Raw genomic sequence first — 18485 nt, forward strand, 5'->3', positions numbered from 1 at the left:
AAAGGCAGTAAATACTGTTGATTTATCACTTTTTGCTTGAATTCTTTTTTTTTAAAGTGTTCTCCTTGATCTTTTTTTTTTTTTTAAAGATTTTATTTATTTATTTGACAGACAGAGATCACAAGTAGGCAGAGGCAGGCAGAGAGAGGGGGGAAGCAGGCTCCCAGTTGAGCAGAGAGCCGGATGCGGGACTCGATCCCAGGACCCCGGGATCATGACCTGGGCCAAAGGCAGAGGCTTTAACCCACTGAGCCACCCAGGCACCCCTTTGCTTGAATTCTTCAGAAATTATACAAACTGATAGCCTCTTTAGTTATCCAATAATGATTAAAATGCTAGCATTACATGACTAAATAAATTAGAAATGCAAGTCTTACTGTGTTGATAGAAAATAGATTAATACTTCTTTTATTATTTTATCTTTCTTCTCCAAATAGTACACAAGAGGCAAAATATATTAATTTTATAAACTTTGTTTTATGGTTCTCAGTCGCCAAACATTTTAAAGAAGAAGTGCTTGTGACTGTGTTGTAAATCCAGAATATCATTTAGCACTGTTAAGATCAAATATAAGTATAGTGCTAAATGGTTTTATTAGTATATAGAATCTAAAGTTTTTCTTCCTTCTTAAATTTATTTGATCACTTTTCCAAAAATGCACCTGAAAGAGTTAATGATACTCTCAGAAGATCACCATTTTTAGGTTGCTTGTATAGTTCCCACAAGTCTTGTCACTGTAATAGAATTTTTTAAAAGACTCCACATAGAAACTAACTTTCCAGATCAGTAATCACAGAGTATCTCCAGAGTATTTTTTTTTCTGGTTTTGAGACATAATTTAGTACAACATTGTATAAGTTTAAGGTATGCAGTGTGTTGACTTGATACACATATATTACAGCGTGATCACCATGATAGCATTAGCTAACTTAACCTGTGTCATGTCCCATTATTACCATTTCTTTTTCATGGTGAGAATATTTAAGATGTACTCTCTTAAGCAACTTCCAAGTATAGAATACAGTATTATTAACTATAATTACTATGCTAAACACGAGATCCACAGAACTTACCTAATTGACTGGAAGTTTATACTCATTGACCAACATCTCAATCCCTTTCCCCCAGCCTCTGATAACCACAGTTCTAGTCTGTTCCTATGCTTTTTTTAAGATTTTACTTACAAATGGTATCATAGATTATTTGTCTTTCTCTGTCTGACTTAATTCACTTATCAAAACACGTTCCGTATTCATACGTGTTATTGCAGGCAGAATTTCCTTCTTTCCCATGGCTGAATAATATTTGTATATATACTATGTCTTTGTCCATTCATCCACTGATAGACACTTAGGTTGTGAGAAAAAAATCACCAGTCATTACAAGCTCATAAATTGAGGTGGTTACATAAGGGGTTCACAAATATGGCAACATAATGTATATGATAAAAACTTCTCTCAAGCTTGGCATATATGGTTGTTTGAGGTAGTTTTCTGAAAGCTGTTAATCAACCAAGTAAACCTTGGAAGCGTATTTTAGTACTAAGAGCCTAGTTTTAGTAGAATGTGCGTTCATTTGTAGACAACAGCTTAGGTATTAAGAGAAGGGTGTAAAGTAGTTCCACAGATACTCACATTTATATATGTAATAAAATTACTTACTTTTCATGGAAATATAAGCAAAACATGATATCTTCCATCTCCATAATATAAAGTCTTTTATTTTGAGTATTTTCTGACACGGATATCTATTATAATCATACCCTCAAAAAGAAATATAGAGATGCTGCTTTATTCCATCCTTATTTATAACTATTCTTTATTTCAAAATATGTTTTGCACACTGTGCTATGATGTTGAAGGCCTTTGCAGCAACAACTGAAATCTTTTTATTTTTTAATTAACATATAATGCATTATTTGTTTCTGGGGTACAGGTCTTTGAATCATCAGGCTCACACATTTCACAGTGCTCACCATAATACATACCCTCCCAGATGTCCATAACCCAACCACCCTATCCCTCCCACCCCCAGAAGCCCTCAGTTTGTTTCCTGAGATTGAGTTCCTTATGGTTTATCTCCCTCCCCTGTACCATCTTGTTTCATTTTTTTCCCTCCATACCCCGCCACAACCCCTCCGGCCCTGCCCCTCGAATTCCTCATATAAGAGAGGTCATATGATAATTGTATTTCTCTGATTAACTTATGAAATGTGTTTAATTCCATACTTTACCAGACTATCCAAGGATATGAAACCAACTTTGACATTCTCTTTTCTGATTAGTATAATCTGATTATCACTGATTTTTATTAATTCATATTCTAAGCTGTTGAAAAGTAGTCACTTAGTTTTTGTGATCTCTGCATAGCATTCTCAACACCTTTATATATGACCATATATAGGCAATTACAGATTATTTATAAGGTAATACAGCAGAGGAAGGCGCATGTAAAAAAAGACTGTATAGTTCAGTTGGAAAATCTTAAGACAGAATCTTAATTCAAGTCTTAGCTCTATTGCTGTTACATGGAAAACAGAAAGTCCCCATGTGTTAGAGCATTTGGATTTAATGGTCTGGGTTATTTAATTCAGTTGCTTAAGCTTGGCATAAATGAAACCCAAGTCAGTGATCTTGAATCATATGTGATGGCTTCACACAGAGAAAACTTTCAAAGTCACAGATTATGAAAGAGGATATTAGATCAAGGGGAACTGAGTTTACAGAATGGATATGCTCAAGTCCGTGACTGTTACTAGAAAAACAGCACAAAGCAAATATCCTGCTGACAGAGATTTCAGTTGTATCATCTTCTTATAGCTCAAGTGGTGACTCTTGCTGACATAATCTGGAGCTGAAGTACAGCCAATCTTTATCACCGTGGCCAGTAACGTTAGTCCTAAGAGTTATAATACATTTTCGCTTCCATGCAAACTAATCAAGCAGGCTTCAGTGGGAAAACCATTGAGAACAGCCAGTCAGTAGTGGATTAGCTCTTCTTAATTCTGAGCTATGTTCTTACATACTCACATACCTATCACCATCTAACTCTACTTAAAGTTCATTTGCATAATACTTTTGATCAGGCCCTTTTACAAATTATTTACATAGCTCATGTATGCATTAACTAGATAAAGTTGGGGAATGACGATTGGCCTCAACTAACACAATAATTGTTGCAAATAAAATTTTACTCGTGCTATTACTCAGACATTTAAGTAATTTGTAGTTATTTCTTCTGATGCTGGCCTTCTCTTTTAAAAACAATCAAACTGAAATCCAAAAGGTCTCTGATTTTGAGTATCAGATATTGAGTGGTCAATTAAATTGTTGATCACATCTGGTTTTTTAAAGAATGAAATATTTTTATGACAGGGAATTGGAAAAGAGATATTTCCTTGTAAAATTATTTACATATTTCTACCCAGTTTTATCTTTGGCAGGATCTCTGTGAATAGCATCTTATTCATTCTGTCAATACTGGAAGTTATTTCTATTATTTTATTTATAATATTTTCCCCAACAATACTAAATATTATGCTAAACAGTTTTTTGGATGGATTTTCCATAAATGACCCACTTTGTGAGGAAACAGACATCTTAGAAATCAAATTAGGGATGGACAGATAAAAATATTCTTTTCTGTCTTGAATAAAGTATAATGATTATAATGCTATTACCCTGTAAATAAAAGGACAGGCTTAAAAATCATTGATTGTACCCTTTGCAAAAGGTAGATATATATTCATAAGAGATGAGAGAATCATAATTCTTTACTTAGTATGTAAGGCTGTTTCCCTGAAGACATCTCCCCAGGAGGATAATCTAACACCGTGCTCTGAATAAATTTCCAAAGAAAGTTTTTAGTGACTGATAGTTTTTATAAAAGGTAAACCAATGCAAATATTAACTTATATCAAAGTTGTATGTGCAAAATTCACAGTGTCACCTTGAGTCAATTCTTTTCTCACGTGAAAACTAGCAGTAGGCCCACTACATAGTTCTTTCTCCCTTATATCCAGCACCCAATCCTCAATTCACACATGCAAAGAAAGAATTATTTACATTAAAATATTTAAAATGCCTGTAAAGTACTTCAAGTCTTTCACAAATCTCTTTGAGGAAGGAGTTGGTGTCCACATCTCCTGCCTTAAAGAGAATGGGCAGCTTTAAATCTTTAAAGGGAATCCCTTCAGAGGTTTTAGAATATTGTGGGTAGGAACTTGCAGCAAGAGTGAAAAGCGACCATAATATTGGGACCACTTGTGGCCCCTCACCTTGTGTCTTCACCCCTTGGTCACAGCTCCCTTAAGGCACATGGCAGGAACCGCAGGAGTCACTATGTCAGGTGGGCAACAAAGATGTCACAGTGTTTCTGGCGTTTCTGACGAGTGCAACTGTAGCATGTGGATATGCCGCTGTTTTGCTGGGGGTACGGTTATGGGAACCAAGGGATTTCTAAGGGCCTCGTTTTAGTGGGTTTATAAATGCCACCATTTTAGTGAATAAAAAATGGGATAGGGCTAGACTTCGTGTGCGCTCTAAAATCAAATGGGAAATTTGTGCTGACGTACAGAATGTTTTATGAGGTAAAGCTAATGTGGTTCAGATTCAGATTTCATCTTCCCTTCTCTCCTCACATAATCAGAAATCAACATTACCACTTCATGAGAATCATTTCTGTGTGTTTTCTCCCTCCTCCATTAACTCAATAAATTTATTCTGAGCTCTAAATCAAAGGTTTAAACTTATTATAAATAATACATCTGTAGTACCTAAGGATGATGACAAAAGTCATTGAGTATGTGCCTGATGTGGTTTTGATTTAAATTACACCTGTTTATTTACATCACTAGTCAAAAACATCTTCCTTAAAATATTTAACATTAAATCTTGTAGCTTTTTTATAGCTCACTGAAGAATCTTTCAGGATTCCTTATTGCCTGTACATATACAGAAATACTTGAATGACTGTTACATGCTTTCTTTAAGGGTACTTTTTTTTTTTCTTAAGATTTTATTTATGATAGAGATAACGAGAGAGGGGAACACAAGCAGGGGGAGCAGCAGAGGGAGAAGCGGGCTCCCCACTGAGCAGCGAGCCAAATGTGGGGCTCGATCCTGGGACCCTGGGATCATGACCTGACCCAAAAGAAGACACTTAATGACTGAGCTACCCAGGTGCCCTCTTTAAAGATGCTTCTATACAGGCTGTGTATTCCTCAGAATCACCTGATGAGGAGAGTTAGTATTAAACATAATTTTAAAGATGAGGAAACTGAGGCCAAAAGAGTTTGGATAATGTATGTAAGGTCCTAACAAGTGGTTGGAGCCACCATTTCAACCAAGTCAACAAACTACCTAGCTTGTGCTTTTTTGTTTTTAATTGAGATAGAATTGATGTGTCACATTCCATTAGTTGTAGATGTACCTGAGCCTATATTTTAACCTCTCTTTCACAGTTGGTTTTTGTTTAATATATGCATTTAATGAAATTCTTTATTTCTATTCAAAACAATTTCTATTTAAAGACTGATAAAGGCATGGTTATACATTTTAAAGTAATTTTAAAGATTAATTTAATAACTTCCTCAGAAAAGTCACTGGTTTTTTTTTTTTTACCAGAGCTAAGTAAAATTTTATCTGATTTCAGATGCCTTTGATGATAAGACATACCATTATTTTATATACTACCAGCAAAAAACATTGTAGGGGCGCCCGGGTGGCTCAGTGGGTTAAAGCCTCTGCCTTCGGCTCAAGTCATGGTCTCAGGGTCCTGGGATCGAGCCCCGCATCGGGCTCTCTTCTTAGTGGGGAGCCTGCTTCCTCCTCTCTCTCTGCCTGCCTCTCTGCCTACTTGTGATCTGTCTGTCAAATAAATAAATAAAATCTTAAAAAAAAAATTGTAAATTAAACTGACTATAACAGCTCTTTCAGACTTATTTAAGCACAGCTATCAATATATCTATAACACTTTTATAGTTAGTATATCTAGAATAAGTGTCTCAGGGTATTCCTATGCTTTCATCACATTCAGAGTCCAACTGTTCTGATTCACTTTTTGACTACATGTCCACATTTTTCAACCCAGTGTTCTCCTTTGGGGCTATTATAACATTGGAGATAAAGTGTTTCTTTAAAAACTCTGTCACTCTTGTGTCTGAAATTTTTTTCTAAGCCAGTGTTTATTAGAAGCTTTAATATATAGGCTCCTTTTCAGTTCTAAATACCATGCTTTCTAGAGTAAGATTTCCAGTTCTTTACAGGGACTGTTTTTAAAACTTAATCAGCAAACATCTTCGTCTCTTCCGTAGCCATCGGTTTCTGTATTGCGTGTTAACCTGGCATGCCAGGTTATGTGTGAAGACGATGGATTGTAAGTCAGGAAGGAATCTGAGCTGGAAAGTAAAATTTGGGGGTTATCAAGGCATACATTGACAGCAAGGGTCAGAAAAGGTGCATTTTGAAGCAAGTGCTGATAGAACTATAAGATCAGAACAGTGGGAACATCCAATAAGAGGACCCCAAGGATAAGGAAACTAGTGAGTTGTCAAAAATCACAGTAAGTTTTGAGGGAAACCTTGTTAATCGCTTAGGCACGTTGAGGTTTTTGGCTATATCTCATGGAATAATCCTTTGGTATTTATATATATATATATATATATATATATATAATTATTACATTATATATAATTATTAGTTTATTTGCCTGGCAGAATGTTGAAGTCTTTTTCACAACAAATAATGTTTATAAACAATGCAGAGTTACCCCATTTTCTTTTAAGGGATGTTTCCTTCCTTTAATGGGGTAACTTACATTATATTAAGAAATGCAAATTTAGACCCTGAATTGTTGAAGAAAGCATTAGTTTCTTGTCTTTCTTTCTTTTTCTTTTTTTTTTTTTTTTGAAAGCATTAGTTTCTAAGTGGAATTAGCTTGGGGCCAATAGGCTGACAAAGGAGCATCTAATTCAGAAAGTGGCACAAGTGTAAGTTGAAGTCCCTGTTGATGGTTTCTGCGCTCACAGGTGTCCAGGAAGAGTAAGGAGACAAACCACCAGGCTGTCCTTAGACAGGGTGATGTTGGGAGTGCTTGAGTCCCTCTCTTACTTTCATAGTGAGGGACTAACCTCACAACCAATACTAAAAATCATGTCCAGAAGTAAACCTGTTGCAGCCTATTTTTAAATCCCCTTTTAAAAGCTTATCAGGATATATTTTTTTTACAGTTCTACATAACTTGCATGCATGGGGCTGCCATTCTAGAGACTGATGGTGGATCTGGGCCCCGGAGGTATGGCGGGGAGACAGCTTTTTAAATTCTGTAACTGACCATTTACATAGACGATTCACTTCATAAGTTAAACAATTTAACTTAAAGTTTAAGTTAAATAAATAAACATGAGCAATCCATGTATTAGACTCTTATTTTGTTAGATTGTCTATCGTTAGTACTTTTACTTCTAGACTGTATATAACTAATTTAATGAAGTTTACTACTTTTTTGTAGGACTTTGATGTTAGTTAAAGGAAACCTGTAAAATTCCAGTTAAAAGAACCTTGAAATGATGTCTTGGGAGCGTTTGGAACTCCCTCATCTGACTTGGAGGTCTGAAGCCAACAGGAAACCGGCTGGTCCTTTCTAAAGGGAAACTTGACCAGTCACAAGAATAAAGAATTATTTTCCTCTTATTCCAGCAAACAGACATGAGATCATAGTGGTATTTCAATATCTCTTCTGACTCACTCGTGTTTCTAGCTAAACAAAATAGTGGTTTCTTTGTGAACAATTTACGTAATATGAAACTACCAAAACTGTACCTGTAAAAAAGGACCGAATTAGCAGCCAAAGTTAGAACCCTAACATTTTTTTAAACAAGTATTCCTAAACTATAAGATGCTAAATTAAAGCATTGGTATCAGCATTAATCCCATGGTATTCATTATTGCTAAAGATCAGTCTAATGGGGAAGGAATGGACTATCTTCAAATTGTAAGAAGGGAACACTGTTTTTTCAAAATTGCAAAAGTATGCAAAGTATGTAAAATTATATATGAGGGCTGACCATATCTGAGATAACCAAGATAGCTCACAAGTAAAACTCCCTTCAGGATACCTTTGGAATTCATTGTAAGCTGAAATTGTGTAGGGTATTCTAATATACTAGATGGTGAGGGGAATATACCAAAAAAGCTATAAAGAGAAAACAGGGCAGATTGACAAAAATCAAACACATTTTATTTCCTAACTTGTATTTCATACTATGTTCTAGGTTATTAAAGGAGAAGTTCATAAAGTAGCAGAAGCAAGAATGTTCTAAAAGATTCAGATTTACCAACAAAGTTAAAATTTTGGTTGATACTGTTATACAGCCTTAAAACCGTATTTATTTACTTTGGAATGAAGTTTAAGAAAATACAGGAACAAAAAAACAGCATTGAACTGTTGTCTCCTGTAATACCTACTTCAAGATTGGATTATTGAGCCTCAAATTGTTATGGTTTATTGTCCTTTTGTGCAATATGCAGAAATGTATTTGGCATGACCATTTTCTTCAGCATTTACCTTTTTGTTTAAATGCAGTCAGTAGGACTTTGGGGCTATGTAGAGTAAAGAAGAAGAAGGTTAATGGGAGTCCTTTGGACAGCTTCTCTGTGGCCAGATCTCATTACTGACATACTAGAAACTCAAGACATGTTTAGGGAAATGAAGTAGACAAGTTTATAGTATACTGAGACATGATACCTTCACCTTTTTCTATCCTGTTGCAGAGGCATCGTTTCAATGTCTTCCTGCACAAAACCAATTTTTTTAAAAGATTTTTTAAAATCTATTTGAGAGAGAGAGATCACAAGTAGGCAGAGAGGCAGGCAGAGAGAGAGAGGGAAGCAGGCTCCCTGCTGAGCAGAAAGCCCGATGCGGGACTTGATCCCAGGACCCTGAATCATGACCTGAGCCGAAGGCAGAGGCCTAACCAAGTGAGCCACCCAGACGCCCACAAAACCAATTTTTTAAAAAGGTTTTTATTTATTTATTTGACAGAGCAAGGGAACCCAAGCAGGGGGAGAAGCAGGTAGAGGTAGAGGGAGAAGCAGGCTTCCAACTGAGCTGGGAGCCTGAAGCGGGTCTTGATCCCAGGACCCTGAGATCATGACCTGAGCCGAAGGCTCCTGAGCCACCCAGGAGCCCTCAAAACAAATTTTTAATTACGCCTTGTCTATGGCCCATTCCTTTCCTATGTGAATCCCTGCCTCTACAATCCTGCTTCTCCTGTCTACTTCTTATCACCGTCTACCAATGCCCACTAACCTCCTTCCTTTTTAATTTTGACTCTCTTATTATGTGTTTCCTGCCCACCCAGTCTCTTCCCATGCCAACAAATACAGGCATGAATGGAGCAACTTAGAGACTACTCTGCCAGTTTAAGAAGACCTTTCCAGCTCTTGAAGTTTATAATCCTACAGTCACAGAAAGTGTATTTAAGAGTGTTTAGAAAGCCGTTTTTTTTCCTTTTGGTAATGTGGTAATTTTTTAAATTGAAGTATGATTTATAAATATGGCAGAATTCACTTTTCTTTTTACTAACATATATTATTTATTTCAGGGGTACATGTCTGTGACTCATCATTCTTAAATGAGTCACAGCACTCAGAGCTCATTCCTTCCACAATGTCCATCACCTGGCCACCCTATCCCTCTCACCCCTCTCCCATCCAGCAACCCTCACTTTGTTTCCTGAGATTAAGAGTCTCTTCTAGTTTATCTCCCTCTCTGGTTTCATCTTATTTCATTTTTTTCCCCTCTCTTCCCCTATGATCCTCTGTTTTGTTTCTCAACTTCCTCGTTTCGGTAAGATAATAGGATAATTGTCTTTCTCTGATTGACTTATTTCACTTAGCATAATACCCTCTAGTTCCATCCATGTCATTGCAGATGGTAAGATTTCATTTTTTGATGGCTGCATATTATTCCATTGTGTATATATACTATCTCTTCTTTATCCATTCATCTGCTGTGGATGTGGGCTTTTGCCATCATTTGGCTATTGTGGACATTGCTGCTCTAAACATTGGGGTGCCTGTGCCCCTTTGGATCACTACATTTGTATTTTGGGGATAAACACCCAGTAGTGCAATTGCTGGGTCATAGGGTAGCTCTGTTTTCAACTTTTTGAGCAACCTCCATACTGTTTTCCAGAGCGACTGCACCAGCTTGCATTCCCACCAGCAGTGTAGGAGGGTTCCCCTTTCTACACATTCTCACCAACATCTCTTGTTTCCTGACTTGTTAAAACCTCTCATTGAGGTTTTGATTTATATTTCCCTGATGCCAAGTAACATCGAACACTTTTTCATTTGCCTGTTGGCCATCTGGATGTCTTCTTTGAAGAAATGTCTTTTCATGTCTTCTGCCCATTTCTTGATTGGATTCCTTGTTCTTTGGGTGTTGAGTTTGGTAAGTTCTTTATAGATTTGGAATCCTAGCCCTTTATCTGATAGGTCGTTTGCAAATATCTTCTCCCATTCTGTCAGTTATCTTTTGGTTTTGTCAACTGTTTTCTTTGCTGTGCAAAAATTTTTATCTTGATGAAGTCCCACTAGTTCATTTTTGCCCTTGCTTCCCTTGCCATTGGTGATGTGTCTAGGTCGAAGAGGTTGCTATTTGTGTTCTCCTCTAGGATTTGGATGGATTCCTGTCTCACACTGAGGTCTTTCGCCCCTTTTCAGTCTATTTTTGTGTATGGTATAAGGAAATGGTCCAGTTTCATTTTTCTGCATGTGACTGTCCAGTCCTCCCTACATCATTTGTTGAAGAGACTATCTTTTTTCCATACCTATTTCCTCCTTTGTTGAAGATTAGTTGACCATAGAGTTGAGGGTCCATTTCTGGTTTTTCTGTTCTGTTCCATTGATCTATATGTCTGTTTTTATGACAGTACCATTCTATCTTGATGATAGCTACTTTGTAATAGAGCTTTAAGTCCAGAATTGTGATGCTACCAGTTTTGGTTTTCTTTTTCAACACTCCTCTGGCTATTTGGGGTCTTTTCTGGTTCCATACAAATTTTAGGAGTATTTGTTCCATTTTTTTAAAAAACAGTTGATGGTATTTTGATAGAGATTGTATTGAATGTGTAGATTGCTCTAGGTAGCATGGACACTTTAACATTTGTTCTTCCAATCTATGAGCATGGAACGTTCCCATTTCTTTGTCTTCCTCAGTTTCTTTCACTGAGTGATCTATATAGTTTTCGGAGTACCGATTCTTTGCCTCTTTGGTTAGGTTTATCCCTAGGTATCTTATGGTTTGGGGTACAATTGTAAATGAGATCAACACTTTAGTTTCTCTTTCTTTTATCTCATTGTTTGTGTATAGAAATGTAACTGATTTCTGTGCATTGATTTTACATCCTTCCACTTTGCTCAATTCCTGTTTGAGTTCTAGCAATTTTGGAGTGGAGTCTTCTGGGTTTTCCACATAGAATTTCATGTCATCTGTAGAGAGAGTTTGACTTCTTTGCCTATTCAGATGCCTATGTGTGTTTTTTGTGTCCTGCAACTTTGGGCAACTCATTTGGTAGTTCTAATAGCCTTTTTGTGAAATCTTTAGGGTACTCAACATATAAATCATGTCACCTACAAACAGATATTTTTACTTCTTCCTTTTTAATTTAGACATCTTCTATTCATTTTTATGCCTACTGGTGCTGGCTAGGACTTTTAGTACCAATTTGAATTTGGAGTGGTGACAGTGAGCATCCTTGTCTTGTTTCTGATCTTAGAGGAAAAGATTTCAGTCTTTGATATTTGAGTCTGACATTAGCTGTGCACTTTTCATGTATGGCCTTTATTACATTGAGGTAGTTTCCTTCTATTCCTCATTTATTGAGTTTTTTTTTTTTTAATAAAAAGCGTATTGAGTTTTGTCAGATGTGTTTCCTACATCATTTGAGATGATCGTGCGTTTTTTTTCTTTTCTGTTAATGTGGTGCATTTCACTGATTTATTTTTAAAGACTTATTTATTTGACAGACAGACAGCAAGAGAGGGAACACAGGCAGGGAGAGTAGAGAGGAAGAAGCAGCTTCCTGCTGAATAGGGAGCCTGATCCAGGGCTCAATCCCAAGATCCTGTGATCATGACCTGAGCCGAAGGCAGACACTTAATGACTGAGCCACCCAGGCACCCCTATTACACTGATTTTTTAAAAGATTTTTATTTATTTATATATTTCAGAGAGAGAAAGAGAGTGAGTGCAAGCATGAGCAAGGAGAGGGGCAGAGGGAAAAGCAGACAACTTGCTGAGCAGGGACACCCCCACCCCCTGCCCCATATAGAACTCAATCCCAGGACCCTGGGATCATGACCTGAGCTGAAGGCAGGCACTTAATCAGCTGACCCATGTAGGTGCCCCTACATTGATTTTATATGTTGAACCTTCCTTGCATTCTAGAATCTCTTCATTGTTTTTTTAATGGTGTCTTTCAAAGAGAAGTTTCTAATTGTTATGAAATCCTTTTATTTTTTCATGGATCCTGCTTTTGGTGTTTTATCTAAGAAACCTTTTCCTAACCCATGGTGAAAAGATTGTCTCCTGTGGTTTCTTCTAGGAGTTTTATATTTTATAACAGTTTTAAGTTTTCAGTTAAATTTTATATGGGATTATGAGACATAACTCAAGATTCTGTGTGTGTGTGTTTATCTAGTTCATTTAGCATCATTTGTTTAAAAGGCTATTCTTTTTCCTTTGAATTGCCTTTAGATTTTTTTAATCTTCAATTCAATCATTTCCAGATATTTTCATTTCTTTGTGAAGATCCCACTTTCTGTCTGGCATAATACAAGAACTTCCTTTCATATATCTAATGGTAATGAATTCCCCAGCTTCTCTTTGTCTGAAAAACTCATTATTTCGCCTTCATTCAGAAACGTCTTATCACTGTGTGTAAAATTCTGGGTTGAGAATTATTTTCTTTTGGCACTATCACACTATTGCCTTCTGGACTGCATAGTTTGATGAGAAACTACTGTAACTGTCATTTTGTTCCTTTATATGTAATATGTTTTGGGGCCTTTTGGATTTGTCATTAAATGACCTTTATTTATTTATTTTTTAATTCTCATGCATTGCACCTTCAAATATTTCTTCTGTTATCTTTTTTCTCTTTTCTCTTTCTAGGATGCCAATTAGACATTTGTTAGACAGTTTGGTATCCACTCTCCTCCCCTACCCCCCTGCCCCCCCGCATGTCTTAGATACTGTGTTTCTTTTTTCTTTTTTTTCTCTTTGTGTTCCAGTTCGGCTAACTTTAAGATTTATTTATTAGAGAGTGCTGGAGTGGGGGGCAGAGGGAGAGGGAGAAACAGACTCCCCACTGAACAGGATGCCTCACTTGGGGTTCAGCCCTAGCATCCCAGGAACATGACCTAAGCCAAAGGTGGGTGCTTAACTGACTAAGCCACCCTGGTGTCCCCAGTTTGGCTAATTTCAATTGGCCAAATGAACTGATTTCTAAATTACACCAAAACAAGTCATTCTGTTTAGGAATACTAACCTTTTCCTTTGTGGATTCTCCAAGTTCCAGATCTGTGTTTTATATATGAAATCTCTTGTTATTTTGTATGCTTGATAGATTGATTTAGAATGGAAATCTAAAGAGTAGAATCCATAGACTGTACTAATCAAGGCCAGTGTGAAATCCTGTCCCAAATGTAAGATTCAAAATACTTACATTTAAACTTATATTAAAAACTTAATTAAAATTTAATAGTTAAAACATTTACTATTCATTATGTTAATTAATTTAACCTTAGGTTGGTTTTGTAATTACTTCATAAAGAATGCATTTTACTTTAATGAATACCTCCCCCCCGCCCCCCCGATTTAGGTTGTCATGGGTTAGCTAAACCTGCATAGATTGGCAAGCACTGAGCTGTGCTCAAAGTGGAAGGATAGGTGGTTTAGCTAGAAAATACTTGTTGGAGAAGACCTGAATCTGTGAAAGAGAAGAATGCATTCTTGAAGTTTGATGCTGAATATAGAAAATTTAGAGCATAAATTCATAGTGAAAGTCTGATTGGGAGGAAGAAACCCTCTCAGGCAAGCCAGCTTGATTAGAACAGGAGATGTAACCCATGTGTCTCAATCCAAGAAGATTAGGTAGATTGATACCACCAAACAATTAAAACAGTTCTCCATGGATGTTGTTTGGGTGTCCCCAAAACTTAACTCAATTCTTCAACAACCTGGAGGTAGTGTTAGACTTCACAAGGTAAGGGCGCAGACCCACAATACTGCTTCCTCTTCAGACGTCAATCTCAAGTCCAGGTTGTTTCTGATATATTGGCTATAAATTAGAGGTTCCCACAAGTTGTTGGATTAAGTTGCTAGAGTGGCTCACAGAACTGAGGAAACTGGTTTTACTTACTAGGTGATCAGTTTATTGTAAAGGATATGAATGAAGAGCCGGGTGAAATGATGCATAAGACAAGATCATGAAAGCAGGAGCTTTTTCTGTGGAGTTTGGGGTCTAGCACATGGATGTTTTTGGGTCACCAACATCCTTGAAAGCTCTCAGAAACCCATTCTTTTGGGGTTTTATGGAGGCTTCATTGCTCAGATATGATTGATAAACTCAATGGCCCTTGGTGACTGACTTCTAGCCCCTCTCCCCTCCCTGGAGACCAGGATGTGGGACTGAAAGTTTCAACTCATTAGTCAAAGTTGGTTTTCCTGGAAAGCAGCCCCCACATCTTTAGAAGGGTTCTAAAAATGACCTCATTAACATAAACTCAGTTGTAGTTGAAAGGAACTTCTTTTGAATAGCGAGATTTCCATTTCCCCTTTATGACTCTAGAGGGATTTCTGAAACTGAGGACAAAAGACCAAATGTATCAAAAGATGCCCCCAGGAGTTTGATATTTGCATATATCAAGTGTTTAAATTAGTTCAATAAGATTTTAGTTGTCAGATTGAAGGGTCTCCTTAAATAAAACTCCTCCATAGGGAAAAAAAAAAAGTGGTAGGTGGTTTTAAAAAATATGTAATTAAGTCAGAACAGGTGCATGCTTTGCTCAGAAAAACCGAATTTGGAAAATTATTCCACAAAAGACAGAATAGAAAGGAATTTTCTTTTCAAGGATAGAAGTGGGTTATAAATTAATGGCTTAGCTTATTGTTTGATTTTTGTCCTTTCATGTTTAGATGAAATTTTCTCACTTAGTAAACTTTAGAAAAATTTTAAAACTTTTTATTTGTAACTAATTTTAGACTTATAGAAGAATTTAAAAAGTATGTAAAGAAACCCTCATCCAGCTTCCTTTAGTGTTAGCATTTCTTAAAGCCATAATAATCATCAAATTAATATCAATACAGTAGTACTAACTCCAGTTTACAAGACTTGTTTTCATCATTGCCCTTTTCCTATTAGGAATCTATCCACTTCCTATTAGGAATCTATCCACTTGCATTTAATTATGTCTTCTTATTCTCCACCATTCTGTTTCTCACTCTTGTCTTCTCTTGACACTGGAAGAGTACCAACCAGTTTTTGTTTTTGTTTTTGTTTTAAGATTTTATTTATTTATTTGACAGACAGAGATTAGAAGTAGGCAGAGAGGCAGGCAGAGAGAGAGTGCAGGCTCTCTGCTGAGCAGAGAGCCCGATTCAGGGCTTGATCCCAGGACCCTGAGATCATGACCTGAGCCAAAGGCAGAGGCTTTAACCTAAACTGTGCGAGCCAGGCACCCCGCAACTAGTTATTTTGTAGAATATCCTCAGTTTGGGTTTATAATATTATCTCATGATTAGAATGAGGTTATGCCTTTTTGGCAAGAATACCACAGAAATTATCTTGTGTCTTTCCCTATGCATTATATCAGAGGGTTCAAGTTGCTGATACATCTTCTTATTAGTGATGAGATTTAGAGATCTTACTGATAAGAACATGCTTTCTTTTATATACTACATAATTAAATTGCTTTAAAAAATATCAGTCCAGGGTGACTGGGCGGCTCATTCAGTTAAGCATCCAACTCTTGATTTCTGCTCATGTCATAGAGCTCAGGCTTGTGAAATCAATTCCCACGCCGGACATGGAGCCTGCTTAAGATTCTCTCTCTCCCTTTATCCCTCCTCCCTCCATCTCTCTCTCTCTCTTTCCCCCTCCCTCTTTTCCTAGCTCCCTCTCTTAAAAAAAAAAAAAAAAAAAGAAAAGAAAAAAGAAAAAGAAAAAGAAAAATCAGTCCATCAAAGATTTACTCTGTGATACAAATAACCTACCAAAAACCAAAAATGCAGATTACAGAAAGCTATCATCATCACTAGTTAGTTAACGGGATGAGGTTTATAGAATTTCACTAAAAGAAGGAAACTGTTAAATAATAAGAAAGAAGAGGGGTGTCTGGGTGGCTCAGTAGTTAGGCATCTTACTCTTGTTTTTGGTTCAGGTCATGATCTCAAAGTCCTGCAGTCTTGAGCCCCATTCCGGGCTCCGTGTTCAATCGGGAATCTGATTGAGATTCTCTCTCTCCTGTCCCCTGCCCACCCCCTGAGTGTGTGTTCTCTCTCTCTTTTTGTCTCTCTCTCTCAAATAAATACATCTTTTTCTTTCAGATGAGGCAGTTCTTTCTTTGGGGGACAGTTAACAAAGGAATTATCAAGAGAGGAATCTTTCCAGTTAATAGGATTGTCTTTGTAATAGAAAAATTGTCCTGGTTCAGGCAATTAACTTTGGATAACTTATTAAGTAGAACAGTAAATGAGGAAATAGTTTTTTGCTTTTAGGGTTTTTTTTTTTAATTTTTTATAAACATATAATATATTTTTATCCCCAGGGGTACAGGTCTGTGAATCACCAGGTTTACACACTTCACAGCATTCACCATAGCACATACCCTCCCCAATGTCCATAACCCCACCCCACTCTCCCAAACCCCCTCCCCGCAGCAACCCTCAGTTTGTTTTGTGAGATTAAGAGTCACTTATGGTTTGTCTCCCTCCCAATCCCATCTTGTTTCATTTCATTTTTTCTCCTACCCACTTAAGCCCCCATGTTGCATCACCACTTCCTCATATCAGAGAGATCATATGATAGTTGTCTTTCTCCGCTTGACTTATTTCGCTGAGTATGATACCCTCTAGCTCCATCCACGTTGTCACAAATGGCAAGATTTCATTTCTTTTGATGGCTGCATAGTATTCCATTGTGTATATATACCACATCTTCTTGATCCATTCATCTGTTGATGGACATCTAGGTTCTTTCCATAGTTTGGCTATTGTGGACATTGCTGCTATAAACATTCGGGTGCATGTGCCCCTTAGGATCACTACGTTTGTATCTTTAGGGTAAATACCCAGTAGTGCAATTGCTGGGTCATAGGGTAGTTCTATTTTCAACATTTTGAGGAACCTCCATGCTGTTTTCCAGAGTGGCTGCACCAGCTTGCATTCCCACCAACAGTGTAGGAGGGTTCCCCTTTCTCCGCATCCTCGCCAGCATCTGTCATTTCCTGACTGGTTAATTTTAGTCATTCTGACTGCTGTGAGGTGATATCTCATTGTGGTTTTGATTTGTATTTCCCTGATGCCGAGTGATATGGAGCACTTTTTTAGGTGTCTGTTAGCCATCTGGATGTCTTCTTTGCAGAAATGTCTGTTCATGTCTTCTGCCCATTTCTTGATTGGATTATTTGTTCTTTGGGTGTTGAGTTTGCTAAGTTCTTTATAGATTTTGGACACTAGCCCTTTTTCTGATATGTTGCTTGCAAATATCTTCTCCCATTCTGTCAGTTGTCTTTTGGTTTTGTTAACTGTTTCCTTTGCTGTGCAAAAGCTTTTGATCTTGATGAAATCCCAATAGTTCATTTTTGCCCTTGCTTCCCTTGCCTTTGGCGATGTTCCTAGGAAGATGTTGCTGCGGCTGAGGTCGAAAAGGTTGTTGCCTGTGTTCTCCTCAAGGATTTTGATGGATTCCTTTCTCACATTGAGGTCCTTCATCCATTTTTGAGTTAGGGTTTTTTTGTTTGTTTTATATGTGACATGGAATTCTATCAGAAATTAAGTCATTAGGACCAATTTCTAGGTGTAGCCTATCATAATACCTGAAATAAATGTATTGTGACAAATTTTTCATGTATTGGGCATTTAAAAATTATGAGTAATGTGAAATAAATCAGTAACAGTTACAGAAGAAATACTACATTACATGTCTCAAACCTTATTGACTTTGCAGCATCCTTACGTGTTTCACAAAGAAATGAAATTGTACTTCAGGGTTTCCTGCATTTGGTGCAGCCAAAAACAGTTTAAAGGTTTCTCAGAAATTAAAAAATAGAATTATTATATGATCCATTAATTTCACTTCTCGGTATTTATCCAAAGAAAATGAAAATACTTTCTAAAAGATACATGCACCCTTAGGTTTATTGCAGCATTATTTACAATAGCCAAGATAGGGAAGCAGCCCAAGGTCCATCAATAGA

At 36.9% G+C, this 18485-nt stretch overlaps 1 protein-coding gene across 1 annotated transcript in view; it reads left to right on the plus strand.

Moving 5' to 3' along the window:
- Window positions 1-18485, plus strand: part of HOMER1 (homer scaffold protein 1) — a 136054-nt gene that overhangs the window by 91017 nt on the left and 26552 nt on the right. The window lies entirely within an intron of this gene.

Source organism: Mustela erminea, chromosome 3, assembly GCF_009829155.1.
Source record: "Mustela erminea isolate mMusErm1 chromosome 3, mMusErm1.Pri, whole genome shotgun sequence".
Lineage (NCBI taxonomy): Eukaryota > Metazoa > Chordata > Mammalia > Carnivora > Mustelidae > Mustela > Mustela erminea.